General features: G+C 39.2%; 1 protein-coding gene and 1 pseudogene across 1 annotated transcript in view; both read right to left on the bottom strand.

Moving 5' to 3' along the window:
- The window catches only part of SLC17A6 (solute carrier family 17 member 6), a 73,980-nt gene that overhangs the window by 46,449 nt on the left and 1,143 nt on the right, over positions 1-26,388 (bottom strand). The window contains exon 2 of the mRNA XM_081533749.1: positions 16,864-17,024. The gene's annotated coding sequence lies outside the window, so the exon portion shown is untranslated. The remainder of the gene's footprint in view (positions 1-16,863; positions 17,025-26,388) is intronic.
- On the bottom strand, positions 9,145-11,737 carry LOC145523859 (small ribosomal subunit protein uS2 pseudogene; annotated as a pseudogene).

Here is a 26,388-nt window from a genome sequence, read left to right as displayed (position 1 = left end):
CTGGGCATATAGCTCAAAGTCCACAGTCCAGCCCAAGATGGAGTGCTGCTTTCAAGATAGAACCTGTTCTGTTTCCTCCTTCAACTCCAGTATTCTTGCCTGGGAAATCCCATGGACAGAAGAGCTTGGCAGGCTACAGTCCATGGGGTTGCAAGGAGTTGGACACAACTTAGAAACTGGACATGACTTAGTGACTGGACATGACTTAACTACTGGGTATGAGCAGGAGATTCACCATTACAGCATGGTGAGAACCATAATGGGTAAGTTTTACTGTGTAAGTTGCAGAGACGGTGATCATTCACTGAGACCCTGAGTGTCAATACTTTCGGTCATTCATTGTGCTCTGACGGACTAGAGTGATTTTCCAAATTTTTGAGTCAATGAATCCTGTAACCCGGAAGGGTTAATTTTTAATTTATGCTGGATCTGCTTCTGTGACTTCACCCTCTTCCTGTTGGGTGTTTTTTTGTTGTTGTTACTGTAGGCATACATAATGACCTGCCTCAGGGAGATAACCTGAGCCTCCCACCAGTGAAGGACTGTAAGGAAATAAAACTAACATCTTCCTCTTCAGGAGGCTCGCCCTTGAATAGTCTTTTGTTTTCTCACCCTCTCCCTATCTCTGACCTATAAAATAAACTGGCAACCAGGCCCCTACGAGATGGTTATTGTGAGGTGCTGGCCTGCCATCTTCTGGGTCAGCCAGCTCCCTTAATGACCTGAACACTTCATCTGAGATTCACTGACTTATCTTGCAGAGGGAGCTTGGACTCAGTAACAATGCCGTTTAATTAATACTCAAGCCAATTGGAGTTAGATTTTCCATCACTTGCAACTGAGAGTATTTTGATCTATCACCTTTGAAAATATCCATGAATGGATAAACAGATGAATGAAAAAAGGATGGGTAAACAAATCTGAAGTTTAGAATACAAATTAAAAACACTAGAAAGAGAGAAGAGTCATTTAAGAGTAATGATAGAACAAAATATTAGAAAAGCAGAATGGGGTAAGACAAAAGAAAGCCTTAAATTTCAAGTTAATTCAATGAAATCTTTGCTAATATTGCTAAGTCTTAATTACATGCTCCATCTTTTGCTGGATACTACAGAAGAAGAAATAAATAAGACACATATCTTGCTCTCAGAGACCTCAGATTTTAATTAAGAAATTTAGATTTTTTCCTTATGAATAATTGGAAAAAAGTTAATCATAAGTAAAGAAATGATTTTATCAAGCACAGTAATGTTCTTAGAAGTTTATCAGGCAACAGTGTGATGAATTGTATATGGAGAGAAGATAAACCAAAAGGGTCAGAAAGTAACTGCTGCAATATTTGTGAGGCAATAAAATATTTTTTCAAAAAAATAATCTCCTTTCCCCTTTTATCATCAGACTTTTAACTCATTCAGGGATTGAGGAAAAATTACCCATAGACACACAGATATAGAACACAACAGCCATCATTAGAACACTTGCTTAGATCAGTTTGAAAATTGTGGACTCAAATGGCATTGGGAGATTGCTTTTGTAAGATAACTTAATTTCTAAAAAGTATATTTTATTTCTCCCTAGCCCACTCTCCTGTTTCATCCCTGGCATGATCTCAAACATTAAAAAGAAAAGTTAGCACTTTCATTTAGTGAGTGGAGAAAAGGAAAATGTCAAAGGAAAATGCCATCCATTAACAACTCTTACTTTTCTACCCTTGTCAGTTCAGTTCAGTTCAGTTCAGTTGCTTAGTCATGTCCGACTCATTGTGACCCCATGGACTGCACCACACCAGGCTTCCCTGTCCATCACCAGTTCCCGGAACATGCTCAAACTCATGCCCATCGAGTCAGTGGTGCCATCCAACCATCTCACCCTCTGTAGTCCCCTTCTCCTCCACCTTCAATCTTTCCCAGCATCAGGGTCTTTTCCAATGAGTCAGTTCTTTGCATCAGGTGGCCGAAGTATTGGAGTTTCAGCTTCAACATCAGTCCTTCCAATGAATATTCAGGACTGATTTCCTTTAGGATGGATTGGTTGGATCTCCTTGCAGTCCAAGGGACTCTCAAGAGTCTCCTCCAACACCATAGTTCAAAAGTATCAATTCTTAGGCCCTCAGCTTTCTTTATAGTCCAACTCTCAGATCCTTACATGGCTACTGGAAAAACCATAGCTTTGACTAGACAGACCTTTGTTGGCAAAGTAATGTCTCTGCTTTCTAATATACTGTCTAGGTTGGTCATAGCTTTTCTTCCAAGAAGCAAACATCTTTGAATTTCATGGCTGCAGTCACCATCTGCAGTAATTTTGGAGCCCAAGAAAATAAAGTCTGTCACTGTTTCCATTGTTTCCCCATCTAGTTGCCATGAAGTGATGGGACTGGATGCCATGATCTTAATTTTCTGAATGTTGAGTTTTAAGCCAAATTTTTCACTCTCCTTTTCACTTTCATCAAGAGGCTCTTTAGTTCTTCACTTTCTGCCATAAGGGTGGTGTCATCTGTGTATCTGAGGTTATTGATATTTCTCCCAGCAATCTTAGTTACAGCTTGGGCATCATCCGGCATTTCGCAGGATGTACTCCGCATATGTATGTACCACATATGTATGTACTGCATATGTATGTATGTATGCATATGTATCGGCATTTATCATGATGTATTCTGCATATAATTTAAATAAGCAGGGTGACAATATACAGAATTCATCCTTGGGACAGAAGTAGCTAACAGTGGATCTGATGTGACTGACTCCTTTCAGACTGAGATGACTTAGGAGCAAATGAACTGCCATTCATTAATCACTTGTTTTTTTCCTTTGGGGAAGGTCCTCAGGGCTGAAATGAGTCTTGAAACAATATCAGAACATGCAAGTTGTGTGTAAAAGAAGTTCCCCCATTTGAGTGGAACTCAGCTTTCTTACAGCGCTTCCTACCTCAGAGTCTATATGATGAGAAAAGGGTAGGCGGTGAGAGGAGAGCCATTTTCAACAGCTCATGATTTCATATTCTTGTTGTTGTTCAGTTGCTCAGTCGTGTCTGACTCTCGACCTCATGGGAAGCAAAATTTTGGTAATAACAGAAATTAAAGCACTTTTCTATCATAGCAAGTAAGACAATACAAAAATATCTCTAATGCATTATACATTTTATATTTAGTCTAGCTTTCGTTAAAGAATCCACCTATAATGCAGGAGACCTGGGTTTGATCCCTGGATTGGGAAGATGCCCTGGAGAAGGAAATGGCAACCCACTCCAGTATTCTTGCTTGGGAAATCCCATGGACATAGAGTCCACGGGGTTGCAATAAGTCGACAAGACTGTTTAATGGAGTATTTCCTGCCAAAATCAGTAAAAAAAGACGTCACAGTTATTAGGGATTGCAGCCCTCTGGTGTGACCTGGTAAGCCCTAAAGGAATTCAGGAAGGAAAATACCTGCTATCAATTAGCCATCAGATTACAGCCACTCCCTATAGATGGGGGGTGTTAAAAAGCAGGATGTTGGCCCCAGGGAGCTGAGATGCCTATGAAGGAAATAATTTCAGTGAGCCCAGAAGCTTGGCTCTCTCCATACACAGTGAAAGTGAAAGTCGCTCAGTCGTGTCTGACTCTCTATGACTCCATGGACTATAGAGTCCATGGAATTCTCCAAGCCAGAAAACTGGAGTGAGTAGCCTTTCCCTTCTCCAGGGGATCTTCCCAACCCAGGGATTGAACCAGGGTCTCCCACATTGCAGGCAGATTCTTTACCAGCTGAGCCATGAGGGAAGCCCATACACAAAAGAGAGCTAAATTCCTTGAGATATCTGATTTTCCTTAATTAACAATAACCTTTGATATTCTTTGATATTGCTTCCCTGGTAGCTCAGCTGGTAAAGAATCTGCCTGCAGTGCAGGAGACCTTGGTTCAATCCCTGAGTCAGGAAGATACCCTGGAGAAGGCAATGGCAACCCACTCCAGTATTCTTGCCTAGAGAATTCCATGGACAGGCCAGGGGGTCAAAAAGAGCCGGACACGACTTAGCAACTAACACTTTCTACTTTTGATATTGACTATTGGCCCCTTTGTTGCAAACTTCTATATAACCTGACTCCTTCCCCTATCTTCTTAGAGCAGTTTCCCAGGGCTACTTGAGATGCTATCTCCCAGGCTTGAAGTCCTAAACATTCCTACTGAATAAAACAACTAACTTCAGGCTGTAACTATATTTTTTAAGTTGGCACAACTTGGTGACTAAACCACCACCACCATCTTTGACTCATTTCACCTACTGACAATTCTTGCTACTAGCTGACACCACTTTTATGGGGAAGATTAAGTGAGTGATGTGTGTGTGTGTGTGTGTGTGTGTGTGTGTGTGTGTGTGTGTATGTGTGTGTGTGTTAAAGGATAATCCTCATATAGAATAATTAAGCACTCTATGTGTCAGCTATTAAAATCATTACACTGCTGTTGACTGCTTTTCAACTTTTGACTTGTTCTTTGACATTCTCCTTTGAAAGATGAGGAATTAAATTTAATTCTGCTTCACATCTCTCCCTCTCTTTCTCCCTCTCACTTGCACACACTTGCTATCCCCCATCCTCTCAATGATATCATTTAAATAAAAATGTAATGTTAACATAACAATCAAAATAACAATAACAAGCAGCACTCATATGATCACATAGTTCAGTGGCAAAGTTAGAATTTCAGCTCAAGCCTTCCACCTCGCCCCACTCACAGCCAAGCCACAGGGCTACTCTGCTTGCATTTCCTTTCTTATACACTATTTTCTTTCCTTAGTTGTTCAAAACTGTACCCTTCTATGTGTTTACATTGTTTTATTATGTTTCTATATTCCTGTCATTAATCCATCTCAAAACATACCAAGAGAACTAATTTCTCTTGATATAATCAAGCTCATGAAGTAGTCTATCAATTTGGCTTTTCCATGGATACATTTCTCCCGGAGCTTTCTGTTCTTCTACTTCAATCTACACTAGATGCTTTCCAGTTTTGTTATATAGATGCCAACCTGGAGTCCTCGGTCACCATCACTCTGAGAGGTCTTTCCAACTCTTTTCTGTGTCATCTTCTTGCTTTCTGGAAGCTGCATCCTTCCTGGATTACATACGCCCATGGTTTCCTGCAATAAGAGTCTGTTTATATATAAATAGGGGCCTGCTATTTACTTAATACAAGGCTTGTTATTTGAAACCCTGCAGATATGAAAGTTGATTTTTTTCTACATTCACACTTGATTGATAGTTTTGTTTCTATGAGTTTTAAGTATAACATTTTTTCCCTGATAATTTTGATCATATTGTCTCATTGATTTCCATCTTATAGTGTTCCCATTGGGAAGATTAATTCCATTCTGATTCCTGAAGAACTGTGTGTTCATGTGTGTGTATTTTTTTTTTAATCTTTCTATGGAAACATTATGATACTCTATCTTTATTGTTTGGAAAATTTAATAAGGGACATTTTGTATTCTTTGTGCTTGTCACTAAGAGACAGAGTCTTTCATGTCCTCAAATCAGGAAACATTCTTATTTAATCTACCTGATGATTTCCCCTCCTCATCTACACTGGAGTCCTCTAAGAGTTTTCCTGGAGAAGATCACACATCTAGTAACCAGCATTCTGGAAGCTGAATAGGGAAAGGAGCTGGGGATAGAGTCTTACTATTCAGTATGAAAACTTTCATTTTTCCTTTTAATTTCAGTAAGGCATCTCATCTCACCCCAGGCTTCAATTATACCTCTCTCTTGAGGCCTGGAACCATATGATCACCTTGGAGAGATACATTTCCACATCCTGTCATGATAGGTGAGTTCATGTGCCTGTCTGGGTAGGTCTAACTCCTCTTTATATACAATTGCGGCAGATCACCTATTTTTAACCCTGAGTCAACCACCCTGCTTTCACAGTTATCTGTTCATTTCAACTCCCAAGCTTTCCCTCACTTTGTGCATGAATCAGACGACTTCTGGTTGGCTTCCACTGGAAGGCATTTGGAAATAACCCTTCCTCGCTCTCTAGGTCACTTTCCTCTTGTCCATCAGCTTTCCATCTTCTAAAAGCTTGGTAACATCTTCTAAATATCGTTGCCTGGTGTCCCATTCTTTTTTTCCTTGGGGCTTTATAGCTTTTTAAAAAACTTTTTCATTATCATTTTAGTGAGCCACTAGAAAAAAAATGAACACAAATGGTATGTTCCATTATCCCAATTTAATTGGAAGCCTGAGTCCTTTTTATATTTAAAACAAAACTCAGTTGAAAACTTACGTCCACAAAAAAACCTGCACTTGAATGTTTTTAGCAGCTTTATTCATAATTAACCGTTAGAAATGGACATGGAACAATAGAGTGGTTCCAAATAGGAAACGGAGTACGTCAAGGCTGTATATTATCACCCTGCTTATTTAACTTATATACAGAGTACATCATGAGAAACGCTGGGCTGGATGAAGCACAAGCTGGAATCAAGATTGCCGGGAGAAATATCAATAACCTCAGATATGCAGATGGCACCACCCTTACGGCAGAAAGTGAAGAAGAACTAAAGAGCCTCGTGATGAAAGTGAAAGAGGAGAGTGAAAAAGTTGGCTTAAAGCTCAACATTCAGAAAACTAAGATCATGGCATCCGGTCCCATCACTTCTTGGCAAATAGATGGGGAAAGAGTGGAAACAGTGGCAGACTATTTTTTGGGGTTCCAAAATCACTGCAGATGGTGACTGCAGCCATGAAATAAAAAGACGCTTACTCCTTGGAAGGAAAGTTATGACCAAACCTAGACAGCATATTAAAAAGCAGAGACATTACTTTGGCAACAAAGATCTGTCTAGTCAAGGCTATGGTTTTCCAGTAGTCATGTACGGATGTGAGAGTTGGAATATCAAGAAAGCTGAGTGCTGAAGAATTGATGCTTTTGAACTGTGGTGTTGGAGAAGAGTCTTGAGAGTCCCTTGGACTGCAAGGAGATCCAACCAGTCCATCCTAAAGGAGATCAGTCCTGGGTGTTCAATGGAAGGACTGATGTTGAAGCTGAAACTCCAATACTTTGGCCACCTGATGGAAAGAGCTGATTCATTTGAAAAGACCCTGATGCTGGGAAAGATTGAGGGCAGGAGGAGAAGGGGATGACAGAGGATGAGATGGTTGGATGGCATCACTGACTCAATGGAGATGAGTTTGAGTACACTCCGGGAGTTGGTGATGGACAGGGAGGGTGTGCTGCAGTTCATGGAGTTGCAAGGAGTCGGACATGACTGAGTGACCGAATGAACTGATTCATAATTACCAAAACTTGGAAGTTATCAAGATGTCCTTCAGTAGGTGAATGGATAAATAAACTGGAATATTATTTATGTCGATGGAATATTATTTAGCACTAAAAATACATGAGCTATCAAACCATAAAAAGACATACACATGTGCGTGCATCTTCGGTGGCTCAGTCGTGTCCAACTCTTTGCAACCCGATGAACTGTAGCCCTTTAGGCTCCTCTGTCCATGGAATTTTCCAAGCAAGACTACTGGAGTGGGTTACTATTGACTATTCCAGAGGATCTTTCTGATGCAGGGATCAAATCCACATCTCTTGTGTCTCTTGCATTGGCATGTGGATTCTTTACCACTTCGGAGGCATATTAAGTGACTATAACTAAGTGAAATAAGTCAGTCTGAAAAGGCTACAGACTGTGTGATTCAAATTGTATTAAACTATATGACATTCTGAAAAAGGCAAAATTATGAAGACATTAAAAACAATGGTTGTCATCAGTTATGAGGGTAAGGGTGGATTTGTAGGGGAGGGGTGAATAGTTAAAGCACAGAGGATTTTTAGGACAGTGAAAATATGATATCCATGCTATTGATGGATACATGTCATTATACATTTGTCCAAACCTATAGAATATAGGAGACTGAGAACAAACCCTAAAGAAACTACACAGACTTTGAGTGATTATAATGTGCCAATGTTGGTTCATCAATTCTAACAAATGTACCACTCTGGTCGGGGATGTGGATATGGGGGAGGCTATGCATATTAGGGGCAGGGAGTATATGGGAAATTTCTACATAATTCTCCTCAATTTTGCCGTGAACCTTAAACTTCTCTTACAAAAAGTCTTAATTAAAAAAAAAAATTCCTTCCTTTACTGTGTAAAACTTTAAGCAGGCCCATGTTTCTCTTTTTCAGGCATAGAAAAAACACAATATTCATCACAGAAAAAATTAGTTTTCTGAGCTTATACCAGTTCTAAATTTCCTCATTCAGATCAGGGTTAGATGAGCTCATGAAGAACGTTAGTGTCTCCTCTCTAATGAAACCCACCTCTTCATCTCCATCTTAACTATTAATCATTCTTGCTCTTACACACCAAGAACACAGGCCGGGTGTTACAACCTTTTCAGTGGTTCAGTCATATTATCCTTCCAAACTTTTTCTTCACTCTAGATGATAATACTACCCAAAAATATCTTGGCTTTTTTTTTTTTTTCGGTTTACTATCTGTTTTAGTTTCCTATTGCTGTGGTAATAAGTGAACACAGCTTAGTGGCTTAAAACAACAGAAATATGTTATCTTAGGGTTCTGTAGAAGTCGGACACAGTCCTTAGGAAGCTAAATTCAAGCGGCCAGCTGGGCTGCATTCTTCTAAATGCTCTAGGAGGGAATCTGGTCCTGGTTGTTTTTTTTTTTTTATTGTTGTATGTTTGTTTTAAATAAACTGCTGCTTATTTTCAGTCAACCGTATTCCATTTTTCTGTGTGGAGCCCATGGAAGAAGAGCTTGAGACCACTCAGTGGTCATTCCTACCCGTTCAGTGGCCTGAGCAGTGAGAGTTCCAGACCAGTCGCTGGGGGTGGCTCAGCCCTGCCGTCTGCCCTGGAGAACTGGTGAATGGGCACAGAGAACGTCCGCCATTTCAGACCGGTCTATAACCTCAGGCTGGGCACGCATGCGTGCTAAGTTGCTTCAGTTGTGTCCAACTCTTTGCGACCCCATAGACTGTACCCCAGGTTCTTCTGTCCATGGAACTTCCCAGTCAAGAATACTGGAGTGGGTTGCCGTGTCCTACTCAACGGGATCTTCCCCACCCAGGGATCAAGCTGGAGTTTCTTGTGTCTCCTGCACTGGCAGGTGGATTCTTTACCACTAGCGCCACCTGGGGAGCCCAACCTCAGGTTGAGCTGTAAATGCAGTAAACCCAGGAGCTGGAGCAGTACGCGCACCCTGAAATTCCTCCTGGGTCACAGCCTTTCCAGCAGCAGCTTGTGCTTCCTTTTCCATCTCTTCAGGATTCTGTAGAAGTAGAGATATGCTCTCTCCTGGGTGCTCACATGGTACCACATGTGCACAGAACTTCCTGGGCCAGTGTCCATCACATCAGACCCACTGTTGTAGAGGATGGCACGTTTGCAGAGTACAGAGGAGAGTCTGACATAGTGTGATGGCAGGGAGGTTAATATAAGACAGCTCTGTAAGAGGCTAGTGGTCAGTCCTGGGATCAATAACCACTAGAAGGCATGGCTCCTGGAAGGCTCCCTGGATCTGACTAGTGAAGTTTCCAGAAGCAAAGTGACCAGCAATAAAAGTGGCTCTGGCAGCAGCAGCAAACTTCAGCCCAGCCCCACAGCCAGTATTCCTAGAGGATATGATGCTGATATAAGCCAGATTTTCAGCGACAACAATCATACAAGCCATCAGCAGAAGCTTCTCCCAGGTCTCCAGATTTATGCTGTGGACACCATCACTTATTTCCTTTTGTAGAGGTACAGTTATTTGGAAGCCGCCTAAGTATATTCCTGCTGCAAGAAATTTGAGAGGGAGAACCCTCCTCCTTCATTTGCAGGATATCAAGCGCTCCAGGAGAGTTTCCCTTTAAATTATGATATGAATCTTAGACATTTTCATATGGATCCCTACTTGGGTAGCACAGAAAGGCTCAACAGGTGTTTTTAAATAAAAGAGCAGTTGGGGTTTGGCCTAAGAGTTGCTTTCTGAGGAATGTGAATGCATTTTGTCCCTCTCTCTCTTAGAACATTTGGCTCCTAAATGGTTCTTTGGTCACCAGTCTGTGCCAGTCGCCAGTCTGTTTTTCATACTCCTGTGGGATTCATCTCCCTGAAGCAGCAATTGGATCATTCTGCTTGGTTTGGCACAATCCTTCTGAACTTCAGTCTCTTCAAAGAATAACTCCCCAGCTTCTCCTGACCTTTGCTCATAGGTCAACAACTGGTCTGAATCTACCATTCCAAATCCATTTCCCTGTTTCTTTTTCAGTGTACCGTACATCCCAACAAATTGGAGCAGTCTGTTACTAACAAAAGGCCCATTTTCTGTTTTTCTGCCTTTATGCTCACTGTTATGCCCACAACGTCCTTTTCCTTGCCTTTCATTCATCAACGCCCAACATTATTCATCACTTATGACCCAGGAAATAAGTGGTGGCATCTACAACATAAATCTGAAGACCTGGGAGAAGCTTCTGCTGATGGCTTGTATTCTCTTTAAGTTCCTTCCTTTATCCTCTCACTGGAAATTGAGATCCCACCCTGGCATTGGCAAAACTATACAACCTTGAAGAAGCTTCAGTTTCTTTATCTGCTAAATGCAATAAGTTATATATACCTTTTGCATGTTAAATAATGTATGTAAGTAATCACTCACAGTGCCTGGTACATATTACTTAATTCATGAGAGTGATTATTACTATTATTATTATTATCATTAGTCTATACTCTTATATGACACCTATCAGCTCCTGCTTTGCAGTCTTTGAAAGTGATACCGTATTTGCATCAGGTGCATCTTTCATAATTCATGTCAAAATATCTGACAAACAGTATTAGCAGTGAATAAGGCTGAATAAATAAAGAAATCCTCCTAAACTTTATTACTAGGCTCCCCTGTGGCAAAGAGTATTACATTATTTCTCTTGGGCTGCCAAAATCGATTACCACATATCAAGTGGCCTAAAGTAACAGAAATTGACTCTCTCACTGTTTAGGAGGCTAGAAGTCCAAACTCAAGGTGTCAGCACCAATGGCCTGTGAGGGGAAAATGGCCTCATAGCTTGGCTAGTTTCTAGTGTTTAAGGGGGTGGCAGAGGATAAGACGGTTGGATAGCATCACCAACTCAACGGACATGAGTTGAGAAAATTCCGGGAGGTAGTGAAGGACAGGGAAGCCACGCGTGCTGCAGTCCATGGGGTCACAAAGAGTTGGATACGACTTACGACTAAACAACAATGAAGAGGATAGATGTGTTCCTCAAATCTGTGCTCTCTCTCTCCTTTCCCTTCTTCTCTGTGTCTCTGTGTCCTCTCTTACTACAGAAACATCAGCCATTGGATTTAGGGCTCAGCCCAAATCCAGAATGATTTCATCTTAAGATCTAAATAAGGTCCCCTTCCAAAATTTGAATAGCGAGTTTTGTGGAAATACTGTTCAACCCATGACAAGTTTCAGCTTCTGGGTGAAATAAGGATAAATAATAATATCTACCTGAAAGTGTTCCTATGTGGATTAAAACAGCTAAGTCTTATAAAGGACTTAGTATAGTCTAGTTGTTTTGAATCAGTCAATAAATGTTGGCTTCTTCCTTTATTAATTTAGTTTTCTTTTTACAGGGTGGGTCCCTTCATCTGGAAAGCTCACCACCCCTCACACTTTTTACTTGACTAACTCCTTCTAAACAGCTGTGCCTCAACTTAAGTGTCACTTCATCAGGGCTGTTCTCTGACATTTCTGTAGAATCTAATAGTCCTCAATCCCCTTTCTCATTCTTGATCACAATTGTGTAATGATTGGTTAATTATTATGATCAAATAGTAATTGAATGTACTTTAGCTAATTAAACTTTAGTATCTGGCTCCTCTTGGAGGTATATCCTCTGTGGGAAAGAGAACTCTCTTTAGTTGGATATGGACTCAGATTACCTGGGATGAATCGTACCTCTTTATCCTTGAGTAAATCCGTTAATCTGCTTAAGCCTCGGTTTCCTCATATGAAATGGCTCTAATAACATTACTTGCATGAAGCAATTGTATGGATCAAATGAAATCCTGTATGTAAAACACAGATCATTGTACCTGTTACATTCAAGTGCCTAAAAACTGCTGCTAAGTATTAATATTATTTTCAGTTCCTGGCATCTAATTGAGGAAATGAATGAATGAATACTGAATGAATGAGACAGGTTATTGGCCAAATCTAGGAATTCAACCTGTGCCACAGAACAGTGTGGCAATTTAATATGTTCCAGTGACCTTGTCCTTATTAGAGATTTTCTCTAACCAAAGGAGCTAGAAAGCCCAAGGGAAGAGGTGCCTGACACCACTGCCCCAAATAATTTCCTCCATTATAACCTTTACAATCCCATTAAAACAGTAATTCAAAACAAAAAAAAGGTTCATAGAATCCAGTTTGTTTTTCAGCCCCAGGGTGGTCTTTTGGAGATGGACAAGGACAGGAGGGCAGTGAGAAAAGATCAGCTAAGTCCAGGTCCTTAACAGGTGAAGTGTGTCTGGAGACAACAATGCTGTAGTGTGAGAAGGGATAGAAAGTCATTAGGACTTTGCAGCTTTTACTGTGCTTCTCTACAGTTTAGGGGAGGAAAACCAATGTTGCATGGACATAAAAAGCAGCTTCAGTATTAAAAAGAAAATTATTCACTATCCTAAGAATATATTGCTCTTCATAGAATAACCATGCCCATTGAAGAGCAAGCAGTATTTATTTCCTCCTTGCCTATACAGCAGAAGAGATAATTTCATGGTACACCTTTGCCATCAGACTGACCTGGTTTGAAACTCTGGTGGAAATGTCACTTTCTTTTTATTTTATTTTATTTTATTTTTATTTTTTATTTTTTTTCTGGTATTTTGTTTTATTTTATTTTATTTAAATAAATGTATTTATTTTAGTTGGGGGCCAATTACTTTACAATATTGTAGTAGTCTTCGCCATACATTGACATGAATCAGCCATGGGTCCACATGTGCTACCCCTCCTGGACCCCCCTCCCACCCCCCATCCCCTCCCCCCGGGCCATCCCACCGCCCCAGTCCTGAGCACCCGTCCCATGCATCGAGCATGGAATGGTGTTCTGCCCCACATATGACAATATACATGTTTCAATGCTATTCTCCCAGAACGTCCCACCCTCACCTTCTCCCTCAGAGTCCATAAGACTGTTCTATGCATCTGTGTCTCTTATTCTGTCTCGCATATACAGTTATCGTTACCATCTATCAAATTCCATATATATGCATTAGTATACTGTATTAGTGTTTTTCTTAGTGAAGTGGCTTACTTCACTCTGTATAATGGGCTCCAGTTTCATCCATCTCAATAGAACTGATTCAAATGTATTTTTTTAATGGCTCAGTAATATTCCATTGTGTATATATACCACAGCTTCCTTATCCATTCGTCTGCTGATGGACATCTGGGTTGCTTCCATGTCCTGGCTATTGTAAACAGTGCTGCGATGAACATTTGGGTACACGCGTCTCTTTCAATTCTGGTTTCCTCGGTGTTTATGCCCAGCAGTGGGATTGCTGAGTCATATGGCAGTTCTATTCCCAGTTTTTTAAGGAATCTCCACACTGTTCTCCATAGTGGCTGTACTAGTTTGCACTCCCACCAACAGTGTAAGAGGGTTCATCTAAACGTAAGACCAGAAACTATAAAACTCCTAGAGGAAAACATAGGCAAAACACTCTCCGACATAAACCACAGCAGGATCCTCCATGACCCACCTCCCAGAATATCGGAAATAAAAGCAAAAATAAACAAATGGGACCTAATTAAAATTAAAAGCTTTTGCACAACAAAGGAAACTATAAGTAAGGTGAAAAGACAGCCTTCAGAATGGGAGAAAATAATAGCAAATGAAGCAACAGACAAACAATTAATCTCAAAAATATACAAGCAACTCTTGCAGCTGAATTCCAGAAAAATAAACGACCCAATCAAAAAAATGGGCCAAAGAACTAAACAGACATTTCTCCAAAGAAGAAATACACATGGCTAACAAACACATGAAAAGATGCTCAACATCACTCATTATTAGAGAAATGCAAATCAAAACCACAATGAGGTACCATTTCACACCAGTCAGAATGGCTGCTATCCAAAAGTCCACAAGCAATAAATGCTGGAGAGGGTGTGGAGAAAAGGGAACCCTCTTACACTGTCACTTTCTTTTTAAAATGAATCAGGAATCATACAGGTTTTAAGTTTTCTTTGGAGGGTAGAGGGGCCGACAGTTTGATTCCTGAAGTCATTTTATATTTCCTTAAATAGAGGAAATTGAAACAATGACTTTTTTGTTTGGTTGAGACCCATACTTTTAGAAATTAAAGATTATTTAGCTCAAATATCTTAATTCACAAATGATAAAGCTGAGGAGACGAGAGATTAGGTGATTTGACAAGGGTCACGCTGCAATTTGGTATTTTGGATTCAGAATTCAACACTAGATCTATGCCACAGGAATCAGATCTCTTTCCCCTGTGCTTGGCTCACCTCCTATGGGCGGCTATTTCACTGAAGGATAAGATGCAGCATCAGGCAAATCCTGGACTAAAAGGCCATTGAAAGACTTCCCTGGTGGCCCAGAGGATGAGAATCCACCTGTCAATGCAGTAGACATGGGTTTGGTCCCTGGTCCAGGAAGATCCTACATGCCAAGGATCAAAGAAGCCTGTGTGCCACTACTGAGCCCATGTGCTGCAACTACTGAAGCCCACATACCTAGAGCCTGTGCTCTGCAACAAGAGAAGCCACTGCAATGAGAAGCCTCTACACAGCAACTTGAGGGTAGGCCCCGCTTGCTGCAACTAGAGAAAGTCTGTGCAAAGCAACAAAGACCAAGCCCAGCCAAAAAATAAATAAATAAAGTGAGAAAGATAATTGCTTTTAAAAAAGAAGGGCATTGAAGATTTATTTTTTTCTGCCAAGTTTCAAGTTCACAGTTCTATTATCCTCTACAGGTTAAGAGTGCAATGTTGGCTTCTGTTTGTATGATGACCCAGGAAATACGGATTCTCTCTCTCTTTTAGTAACAAAGAGTGCTTAATAACTGGGAATGATATGCAAATATAGATAAAAATGGTTTCATTTATAAACATACACCACTTTTAGATGTTTCTGCTTATTTTTAAAGAATTCTGGCTTCCTTTGCTCCACCTCTCTCCCTGCTCCTCCCTCAAGAGAGACTTGATTCCCCAGATGAAATGTAAGACATCAGTTAGGGCACACGTACCCATGGGCCAGGTTACCAGGTTAAAGCATCAAGAACCTCTTTGTGTTGTGCCTTTTGCACCTCTGTCATTAATGCAACTGAGACAGGAAATGAAACAGATTTGGGCTGCAGTGGTGACCGATTCTCAACAGTGGTGAGGTAGAGAGACGTACAGTCTTGGTTTGGCCAGGGCGTTCACGGTTTGCCAGTGAAAATCTTGTGTCGCCAGGAACCTGCTCAATACGAGGCAAACCGGACAGTCGGTTAGGGTAAACAGCTGTCGGGTTAGCCTCGCATTGAGCAGGCAAACTCTCCTATCAGGGAAACATTCTTGGTGCAGATTTAATCATACACTCAAGTTTCAGTAAAACCAAGTCCTAGAACTTTGCACTAAGCAAATGCAGTGGCTAAAGTTTCTGGTGTGTTTTGGTAAATGGATTTTGAGATTTTCTTCTCAAAGCTGAACTAAGGGTCTTTTCCCCACCCTTCCGATGGTTTCACGAGCTGCTGAATATACTGCAAATTACTTTTAAGCTTAAACTAGTGACAGCATATTTGTTATTTTCAACTCAAGTCCCTGACTAATATACCCTTTGCCTGCTTCAAATCCCATCATGACACCTACAGATATAGTAGCCATCTTATAATAGGAAACAATGATAATGAGGATTAAAAAAAAAAAAACAACAGGTAAGGATGATAGAATGGAAAAAAAGAAAGAGCTGTGTTCTTGCTGGTATGATTAAAACAATGAGAAAGTCCTGCAACTGCCTGTCTCTAAGAGGTCCTTACCTGAGATAATAAATATCTGATCCTAAGTTATTGTGCCCCAGTTAAATAACTATCTCAACTGATTCAGGTTCACATTAAGAATGCTATTATGTAACCTGCTTTTTTGCTGACTCACTTGACAGTATGTGAATTCATATTTCTCTGCCAACAATATAGATTGACAGCATCTATGATGATGGTGAAGCCTAAATTTCCTTGGATGTCCTAATCCTCATTTCCCACTAAAACTTAATCTACCTGTATTTTGAGTTGTTTTAGAATTTTTATATTACTGTCTCATATAAGTTTCTCGGTAAAATTTTAATAAAATTTAACAGTAAAAATATTAAGTTATCTTTGACTGTTTGGATAACCAAAATATATAAAATAGCTTTACAATGGTTTTAAAAAAATTGCTATTGAAACGTTGGTGAATAATTTCTGCTCATTTCTGCTGCAGGACAGATTTCTGAAGAAATAACGAATGACTTTAGTCTTTTTTGCTCCTTCAAAACTTTATTTCCTGACTGCAGAATTGGTTCTAAAAGAGGCAACTTCGAATGTCTTCTACCTCTTCCAAACAAGGAATGAGATGGCTTTCAGTTGTGAAACATCTCACTGGATTACTCTGACCAAATGATTAAAAGGGGCTGGGAAGTAAAGAAAAGGAATGGAAAGAAATAAAGGGAGAGTGAGAGAAAGAATAAAGGAACAAAATTAATGAAGGACATAAGAAAGGAAAGAGCAATACAAACTGGAGTTCCAGTATGAAAAGCAAGTAGTTATGAACACACATTATCTGACTTATTTATAAGCTAAACCCCCATTCATCATCTTATTTAAAAACTTACAGTTCACTCTTATAATTTTTTCTTCCTTCAATGTGTTAGTGATTCCACAAAATGCAAGGTGACCTCTATCTTCCCAGAAAGAGCATTTTGCCAAGACAAGAAACTGTCAGCAAGCATGTTGCTTCCAGCCTGCGTCTCCCTTCATCCTAGAATCTTCCCAGCTGCAACGAAGGACACAGACAATGCAGACATGATGTTACCTCATACTAAGCCTTTTTCTCTCAGGGTCTGCAATCTATTGGAGACCCAACAAAGGGATTTGCTGCTGACATGCTGGAGTTGTCTTCTGGTATTGGAATCTGAAGCCACCCTATAGCATAACCCCTTGTTAATATCTTTAGTTCCTCTCAACCTGCTGTCTCTAAAATCTTGCTTTCATGCTGTTTGTGAGAATAAAAAGTAATCATTTCTGATCCAGTATATCAACCTATGTAATTGGTCTGTTCATATTTTCTATTTCTTCCTGGTTCAGTCTTGGAAAATTGTACTTTTCTAAGAATTTGTCTGTTTCTTCTAGGTTGTCCATTTTACCGGCATATAATTGTTTATGGTAGTCTTTCATGATTCTTTGTGTTTCTGTGGTGTTGGTTTTAACTTTTCCTTTTTTAAATTAATTTTATTGGAGTATATTTGCTTTACAATGTTGTGTTAGCGTCTATTGTACAACAAAATGAATTAGCCATACATAGACATATATCCCCTCACCTTTAGATTTCTTTCCCTTTCAGGTCATCAAAGTGCATTAAGTAAAGTCCCCTGTGCTATACAGAATATTCTCATATTATAGGATCTGACTTCTCTGGTAGCTCAGCTGGTAAGGAATCCGCCTGCAATGCAGGAGACCTCAGTTTGATTCCTGGGTCGGGAAGATCCACTAGAGAAGGGATAGGCTACCCTTCTGTATTCTTCAGCCTCCCTGGTGGTTCAGCTGGTAAAGAATCTGCCCACAATGTGGGAGACCTGGGTTCGATCCCTGGGTTGGGAAGATCCCCTGGAGAAGGGAAAGGCTACCCTCTCCAGGTTTCTGGCCTGGAGAATTCCATGGATTGTATAGTCCATGGGGTTGCAAAGAGTCAGACATGACTGAGTGACTTTCACTTTTCTTTATAGGACTTAGAGGATTAACTTTTTCTTTTTAATTTCTCATTTTATTAATCTGGACACACTCCATCTAGGCTTTAAAAATTAATCTATTTATTACACAATCATTGCAATAAAATTCATATAATAACCAATGTCAGAAAGTTAAAAATGGAAGTCAGGCGAAGTCACTTCAGTTTTGTCAGACTCTTTGTGACCCTATGCACTGTAGCCAGCCAGGATCCTTTGTCCATGGGATTCTCCAGGCCGGAATGCTGGAGTGGGTTGCCATGCTCTCCTGTAGGGGATCTTCCTGGGGGATCTTCCAAACCCAGGAATCAAACCCATGTCTCTTATGTTTCCTGCATTGGCAGTGCCACCTGGGAAACCCAAAGGTGGAAGTATGCTTTCCTTATTTCCTTCATCCTGCTCTTTAGAAGCTACTGTTGACAGTTTGGTGTGTACCCTTACAAAGATACTTGTAGGTCAATACATATCATTTTTTACACATGTAAAGAGAATATTTCAAAAATTATTTATGAACTTATCCATATTTTTAAGTAGACAATATTCACCTTAGTCAGAACAAGATGTTGGTCCAACTGGAGCAGTTAAGAATTTTTCAAAAACAAAAACAAAGTGAAGAGAAAGTATAGGGTAATATGCAGCTTCTAAAATCCATGATAGAATCTTACAGTAGTTAAATAATATTGAAATACAGGCATTATGTATAGTAAAAGTATTTACTTAATTCATTTGGTTTCTCAAATGATTAAACAGTAATTTAGCATATAACCCAATAATTCCACTTGAGGTATTTACCCAACAAAAATGAAAAATAGTTACACAAAAAACTTGTACATGAATGTTTAAATCAGTATTATTCATAATAGCCAAAAGGTGGAAACCATCAAAATGTTTATCAACTGATAATGAAACTTGATATAGTCATACAATGGAATATAACTAATCTATAAAAAGAAAAAAACAATGGGATATGCTACAAAATGTATGAATTTTAAATCACTATGCTAACTGAACCAGTTATGAAAGACTACATATTATGTGATATAATTCATATTAAATGTTTAAAATAGGGAAATCCAGAGAGACAGAAAGTAGAATAGTAGTTGCTTAAGACTAGGGAGGGGATGATAGCTAAATGGTACAGGTGTACTTTTTGCAATGATGAAAGCATTCTAAAATTCATTGTACTGATGATAACATATATCTGTGACTATATTAAAAGCCATTGAATTATACACTCTAGTGACTAAATTGTATGTTGTATGAAAAGCTTTTCTTTTGATTTCCACCTGACAAATTAAGAGCCAAGCTTACAGGCGTCACCCATAAGAGTTCTTCTAGTTCATAGAGAAGACAACTTTTGTTTGACATTAAAAAAAAAAACCCAGGAAGATTGGATTTAGAACTAGGAAGAAGCAAAATATGACAAGTAGGAAATGCCACTGCTCATGGCTTTGGAGGATGGCAAGAAGAAAGATCAAGTCAACAGGAGAAAGGCATATTAACCAGATGTGGATCGTACTTACACCTTTCTAGGCTTCAGTGGGAGAGGAATACACGTCCTAATAATGTAAGTAGATGTAAGCAGATGCTATCAGTACCCCACCAAAGCCTTCACTCACCTAGAGTTTACCTGTAGCTTCAGTAGACAATTTCCATAAAGACTGTTGGTATTCTAACCCAAGTACTTGTAACTCTTCCACCTGATTTTTTTTTTTTTTTTACTGCTACAGGAATGTCCTTGTCCTAGTAGGGCAAGTAGAATTGCATAAGAGTTACTCCTAGAAGCAACCCTCAATCAGTGAGTGATGGGAATCAGTGGATAAAGATCCCAACTTGTCCATCCCTCAGTGTAATAATTCTAAGCTTTGCTTTACGCAGTCTCTGAAGACCCTCAGTGAGGCTGAACTCTAATTTCCCATAAAGGTAACCCCCCTGATAAACATTTGCTTTACTCTCTGTCTCACTTTCTCACTCCCTGGAATTGCATCCTAAATATAGTACTTTACCCAAATCTTTATTCCAGACTCTGCAATAAGCAGGGGAGACATTGAAATGGGAGCAATTGCCCGCATTCCAGGTGGGGTCCCTAGGAGGAAACTAGGAAGTTACACAGAGGACTTCACATTAATTTGGATCAATCCAACATAACAGCCAAGGAGTAGATAGGTCTGATCAGAAAGAACATCTAGTTCTCTTCCTCAAGGCTTCCTCAATTTTTGTTACAGGGGGTCCTAAGTGGAGAATCTGTGACACTGCCAGTTAGTGTCCTACCTAGCAGAGGCTGAGAGCAGCAGGCCACTGAGCCAGGGGCAAGGTGGGGACATGAAATAAACCTAGGGGCTTTAGTTAGCAAAACCCGGGGGAGAAGGGAGATGGCAAGTGAAAGGTGTTGCTCCTCTCAAGGAGTGTTATCCAAGCCACTACTGCAGATTTACTTGCCATATGATGTCAGTAGAAAAGACTACAGGTTCAATGGCCATAGGATGCTAGGAGGGCTCCGAGTGACCAGACCTACAAGGGTTATTTTGCCAAAGAACAGCAAAAAGCAGCTCACACACTAAAATCAGCCTGAAACCAGATACCCTTCTCCCATGCCACATTTCCTTCCAAGAATAAATTGTAACAGCATTTCGCAGTGGAAACAAGATGGGAGGCAGGCTCTCTGAGAAACTGAGCAATTTTATCCAGGAATTACTGAGACCCAACTAAGAGCACTGTTTAGGTCTTTGAAGCCAACAAAGTTGGACACCTAGTAACAGAAATTATATTTCTCCCAGGCTACCAGCAGGTGGCGATCAAGATAAGAGTAATTACAAAAAAAAAAAAATAATATTTTGTGGCTTATCTCAGTTTCTAATGTGAGTTAAATTGTGAATTTAACTATACACAAATGATATGACTGTTTTGTAAAATCCCCATATCAATTTCAGTGAATGATTGTGTTGTATCCCATTAGGTTAACTTATTTAATCATTTCTTCCTAATTACTTTTAGGTTATTTCCAGTATTTGTTACAGATAATGCCATAATAAATTGAATGTACTTGAGTTATCAACATTCTACACATGTTTTTCAATACATAGTTCACAAATTTGAATCTGTGTAACATCAATTTCTAGAGTGACAGAAACTGTGGTCAGACAGTGTGTAGTTTGCTATTTTTAACTTTATTGCGGAAAATGACAATATATGAAAGTAAAAGAATAGATCTTAAAAACACATATGTCCCCACTACTGAATTTCAACAAATGTGAGCATCTGCAAATCTTGTTTTATTTATATCTCTTTCCATTTAACCTCTCCTCTCCAATGTATTTCCAGGGATATAATCACATCATTTCGACTACAAATATTTAGAATATATTTCTAAAATAGGTGTACTCTCAACATTATAGCAATAACACCATTATCATACCTAAAAGTTGAAAATGATTCCATCATCCGTTCTGAGATGAAATCATTGTTCAAATATATGCTTCCCTCATACTCTGCTGCTGCTACTGTTGCTATTCCCTAAAAGTAATCATTGTTCTGACTTTTACTATCATAGGTTAGTTTTTCCCTCTTTTAAACTTTATATACATCAAAAACATAGACATGAAAAAGTACTCCTTTTATTGACCTTTTATTTTCTGTGAAATTTATCCATGAGTAGTCCATTTTTCATTACTATTAGTATTCTGTTTAATTAATGTACTACCACTTTATTATATTGTTGCTGAGTTTTTAGATCGTGTCTAGTTTAGAGCATGATTAATAAAGCTGCTACAAACAGTCTTTACATGTCTTTTGGTGGATGTAAGTATTTAAAAATTGCTCCATCTTGCTGGGAAAACTGGTCAACCACTTGTAAAAGAATGAAACTAGAACACTTCCTAACACCGTACACAAAAATAAACTCAAAATGGATTAAAGATCTAAACGTAAGACCAGAAACAATAAAACTCCTAGAGGAAAACATAGGCAAAACACTCTCCGACATAAATCACAGCAGGATCCTCCATGACCCACCTCCTAGAATATTGGAAATAAAAGCAAAAATAAACAAATGGGACCTAATTAAAATTAAAAGCTTTTGCACAACAAAGGAAACTATAAACAAGGTGAAAAGACAGCCTTCAGAATGGGAGAAAATAATAGCAAATGAAGCAACAGACAAACAATTAATCTCAAAAATATACAAGCAACTTCTGCAGCTGTATTCCCGAAAAATAAACGACCCGATCAAAAAATGGGCCAAAGAACTAAACAGACATTTCTCCAAAGAAGACATACAGATGGCTAACAAACACATGAAAAGATGCTCAACATCACTCATTATTAGAGAAATGCAAATCAAAACCACAATGAGGTATCATTTCACACCAGTCAGAATGGCTGCTATCCAAAAGTCTACAAGCAATAAATGCTGGAGAGGGTGTGGAGAAAAGGGAACCCTCTTACACTGTTGGTGGGAATGCAAACTAGTACAGCCACTATGGAGAACAGTGTGGAGATTCCTTAAAAAACTGGGAATAGAACTGCCATATGACCCAGCAATCCCACTGCTGGGCATATACACCGAGGAAACCAGAATTGAAAGAGACGCGTGTACCCCAATGTTCATCGCAGCACTGTTTACAATAGCCAGGACATGGAAGCAACCTAGATGTCCATCAGCAGACGAATGGATAAGGAAGCTGTGGTACATATACACAATGGAATATTACTCAGCCATTAAAAAAAATACATTTGAATCGGTTCTACTGAGATGGATGAAACTGGAGCCCATTATACAGAGTGAAGTAAGCCAGAAAGAAAAACAACAATACAGTATACTAATGCATATATATGGAATTTGAAAGATGGTAACGATAACCCTATATGCGAGACAGAATAAGAGACACAGATGCATGGAACAATTATATGGACTCTGAGGGAGAAGGTGAGGGTGGGACGTTCTGGGAGAATGGCATTGAGACATGTGTATTGTCATATGTGAAACAGAGCACCATTCCATGTTCGATGCATGTGACAAGGGCTCAGGGCCGGGGCAATGGGATGATCCAGAAGGATGGGATGGGGAGGGAGGTGGGTGGGGGGTCCGGGAAGGGGAACACACGTAAACCCATGGCTGATTCATGTCAATGTATGGCAAAAACTATTACAATATTGTAAAGTAATTAGCCCCCAACTAAAATAAATAAATTTATAAAAAATAAAAATAAAAATAAAAATAAAAATTGCTCCATCATAAGGTAAACTAATTAGATTTTGTAGCTCAGACCAAACAATTTTCGGTTATAGTAAAAATTTCAGTCTCATTAGCCATGTATGAGAATTCCAGATGCTCTTCTCCTTTTCAACACTTGGTATTAATCAGTCTTTTCATATTGTAGTGAGAGTGTACTGGTCTAATCAGCATTTATAATAAATAATGATGCTGTTTACCTTTCCATGTTTTTATTGGAAACTTGGATAACCCCTTTTGTGAAATAAATGTCTGGTTAGTCTTTTGCCCACCTGTAAAACTGAGCTGTAAGTAATATTTACTTTGCAGGACTTCTTTGTACATTCTGAATATGTCTTTATCTTGGAAATATCTTCTCTTATCTGTGGCGTGCATTTTTACACTCAATGTACTTTTGTTGAATAGAATTTCCTAATTTTAAAGAAGTTAAATTTATCTGTATATACTTATTGGTTATTGTTTTGCCTATCCCGAGTCATGAAGATATTCTCATTTTGTATTTTCTTCTTAATCATTTTCTAGGTGTTTATTCATTTTGCTGTTTTTTTCAAAGAATCAACTTTTGCCTTTATTAATTTTCTCTATTGTATGCTTGCTTTCTATTCCATTGATTTCCAATAATATTTTTATTATTTGATCTTTTCTCTGTTCTTTGGGCTTATTTTGCTAATTTTCTGCCTCTATATTTGAGACAGAAGCTTAATTGATTTTCGTAATTTATTCTAAAATATATATGGTGTTAAGATCTCTATATATTACTCCTAAAACAGTGATTTAACTATTTCTCACAAATTTTGAAATGTCAACATTCATTTTCTTTTTAAAATGTTATCTAATACCCACTGAGATTTCTTCTCTGATCCATATGGCATAAACAACTATGTTGCTTCATTTCTGAACATTTGGGAGGGAGATTTTTGAGTTATCTTTCCACTGAGTTTGTAGTTTAATCCACTATAGTCAGAGAACATATTCTAAAACATTTCAGCCCTTTGGAATTGTGTATGGCTAATGGTCCAGGATATGTTCCATTTTGACCGATGTGCACTTGTAAAGAAGGTGTATTTTGCCATTGTTGGATGTGTTATAATTTTTTTGTCACTTGTCACATTGATTGAATGTATCAGTTAAATTTTCTATATCCTTACTGCATTTTTCTTGCCTAGTCTATCTGTTATTAAGAACATTGTAACATTTCCAAATACAGTTGTGGATTTACTGTTCTTTTTAATTTTATCAACATTTTAAAATATGTTTTCCTTAGTGTTATTAGATAATACATATTTAGAAGTTACGTCCACAGGTGGGGCTAGTCATAAAAAATCCACCTGCCAATGTAGGAGACTAGATTTAAGAGACATGAGTTTGGTCCTGGTTTGGGAAGATCCCCTTGAGGACAAAATGGCAACCCACTCCAGCATTCTTGCCTGAAAAATCCCATGGACAGCGGAGCCTAGTGGGCTACAGTCCATGGGGTCACAAAGAGTTGGACACGACTGAGTGTCTTAGCATGTGTGCTTTTTAAATTACCATTATTCATTATCAGTTCAGTTGCTCGGTCATGTCTGACTCTTTGCGACCCCATGGACTGCAGCACGCCAGGCCTCCCTGGCCATCACCAACTCCCGGAGCTTATTCAAACTCATGTCCATCGAGTTGGTGATGGCATCCAACCATCTCATCCTCTGGCATCCCCTTCTCCTCCCTTCAATCTTTCCCAGCATCAGGGTCTTTTCCAATGAGTCAGTTCTTCACATCGGGTGGCCTATTGCCCTAACTGTCTGGGAGAGAGTGATGAGAATGAAGACAGAACATGAAATCTGGTGCAATGGGTCAAGGGACCTGCAGCCTCTATGGGACTGAGGTGCAGAGTCCACTCTGAGTCCAGCTTTAATTCCTAACTGCAGTCTACAAGATTTTCTCAGATCTTACCTTTCTCAAGACAAATGCTGTGTTAATCACCTACTCCTAAATGTCATGGACTATACTGACATAGTCCAGATCTCCTTGTGTTTACCCCAGGCCATTCCCTTCTGGGTTAGTCTCGGGAACATTAGCAAGTGGATAGGCAGCATTCATGTCTGGCGCCAACCCAGTGTTCCAAGGTCCATGCTTTCATGATCCTAGTCATACTCCCTTCTGGGTCTGGCCTTGGGGTTTGTAACAAAGCAATTATTTTTAAGGAAAACATTAAAGATAATCATTAACATAGTTTCTTAATATATGCTGTTTTCCAGGTGCTATTTCTGTGAAATTTCTCAAGGCTGTGAAAGTACATTATTAGGAATTCTCACTACAGTGGCCAAAGTATTGGAATTTCAGCTTCAACTTCAGTCCTTCCAATGAATATTCAGGACTGATTTTCTTTAGGATGGACTGGTTGGATCTCCTTGCAGTCCAAGGGACTCTCAAGAGTCTTCTTCACCACCACAGTTCAAAAACATCAATTCTTCGGTGCTTAGCTTTCTTTATAGTCCAACTCTCACATTCATACATGACTACTGGAAAAACCATAGCTTTGACTAGATGGACCTTTGTTGGCAAAGTAATGTCTTTGCTTTTTAGCATGCTATCTAGGTTGGTCATCGCTTTTCTTCGAAGGGGCAAGCGTCTTTTAATTTCATGGCTGCAGTCACCATCTGCAGTGATTTTGGAGTGATTTTTCATTATAACAGTATTACATCTTGCTTCCCAATCTTGTCTAATATACGCATAGATTTGTTTTGTTTAGTGTTTCCTTGGCATATGTTTGGTCCATTCTGTTAGTTTCAACCTGTGTTCTCATATGTAATGTTTCAAAGGGAAGCTCTGGAATTTTATCAGGGGTACTTATTCTTGGAAGGACCTAAAGATAACTTTTTCCTAAGCCCTGAATCTGTTGAATGCTCAATTGAACTTTTCTTTTCAGCTATTATTTTTGCTTTTGAAACCTTCTATTCCTTAAGATCAAATAATCACCATAAACACAGGTTTAACTCCTGCACATTGTTTTTTCTTTCCTCTCCTAGACACTGGTTCTGTAAGGCCACAAGTTCCCCTTTGCCTTGAAATTTCCTGTTTTCAGTCAATTTTTTAAACACTTTACCTAGTTTCTCTAGTGGTTCTCAGGGTTCGGTAATCTGAACAAGAACCAGGATTTTATTATGGGAAGTGTCATTTCTTGCTGCTGATTAAAAACGGGATGA

This window comes from Giraffa tippelskirchi, chromosome 10 (genome assembly GCF_054371585.1).
Source record: "Giraffa tippelskirchi isolate mGirTip1 chromosome 10, T2T-mGirTip1v1.2.pri, whole genome shotgun sequence".
Lineage (NCBI taxonomy): Eukaryota > Metazoa > Chordata > Mammalia > Artiodactyla > Giraffidae > Giraffa > Giraffa tippelskirchi.
This window is presented reverse-complemented; position numbering and strand designations above follow the sequence as displayed.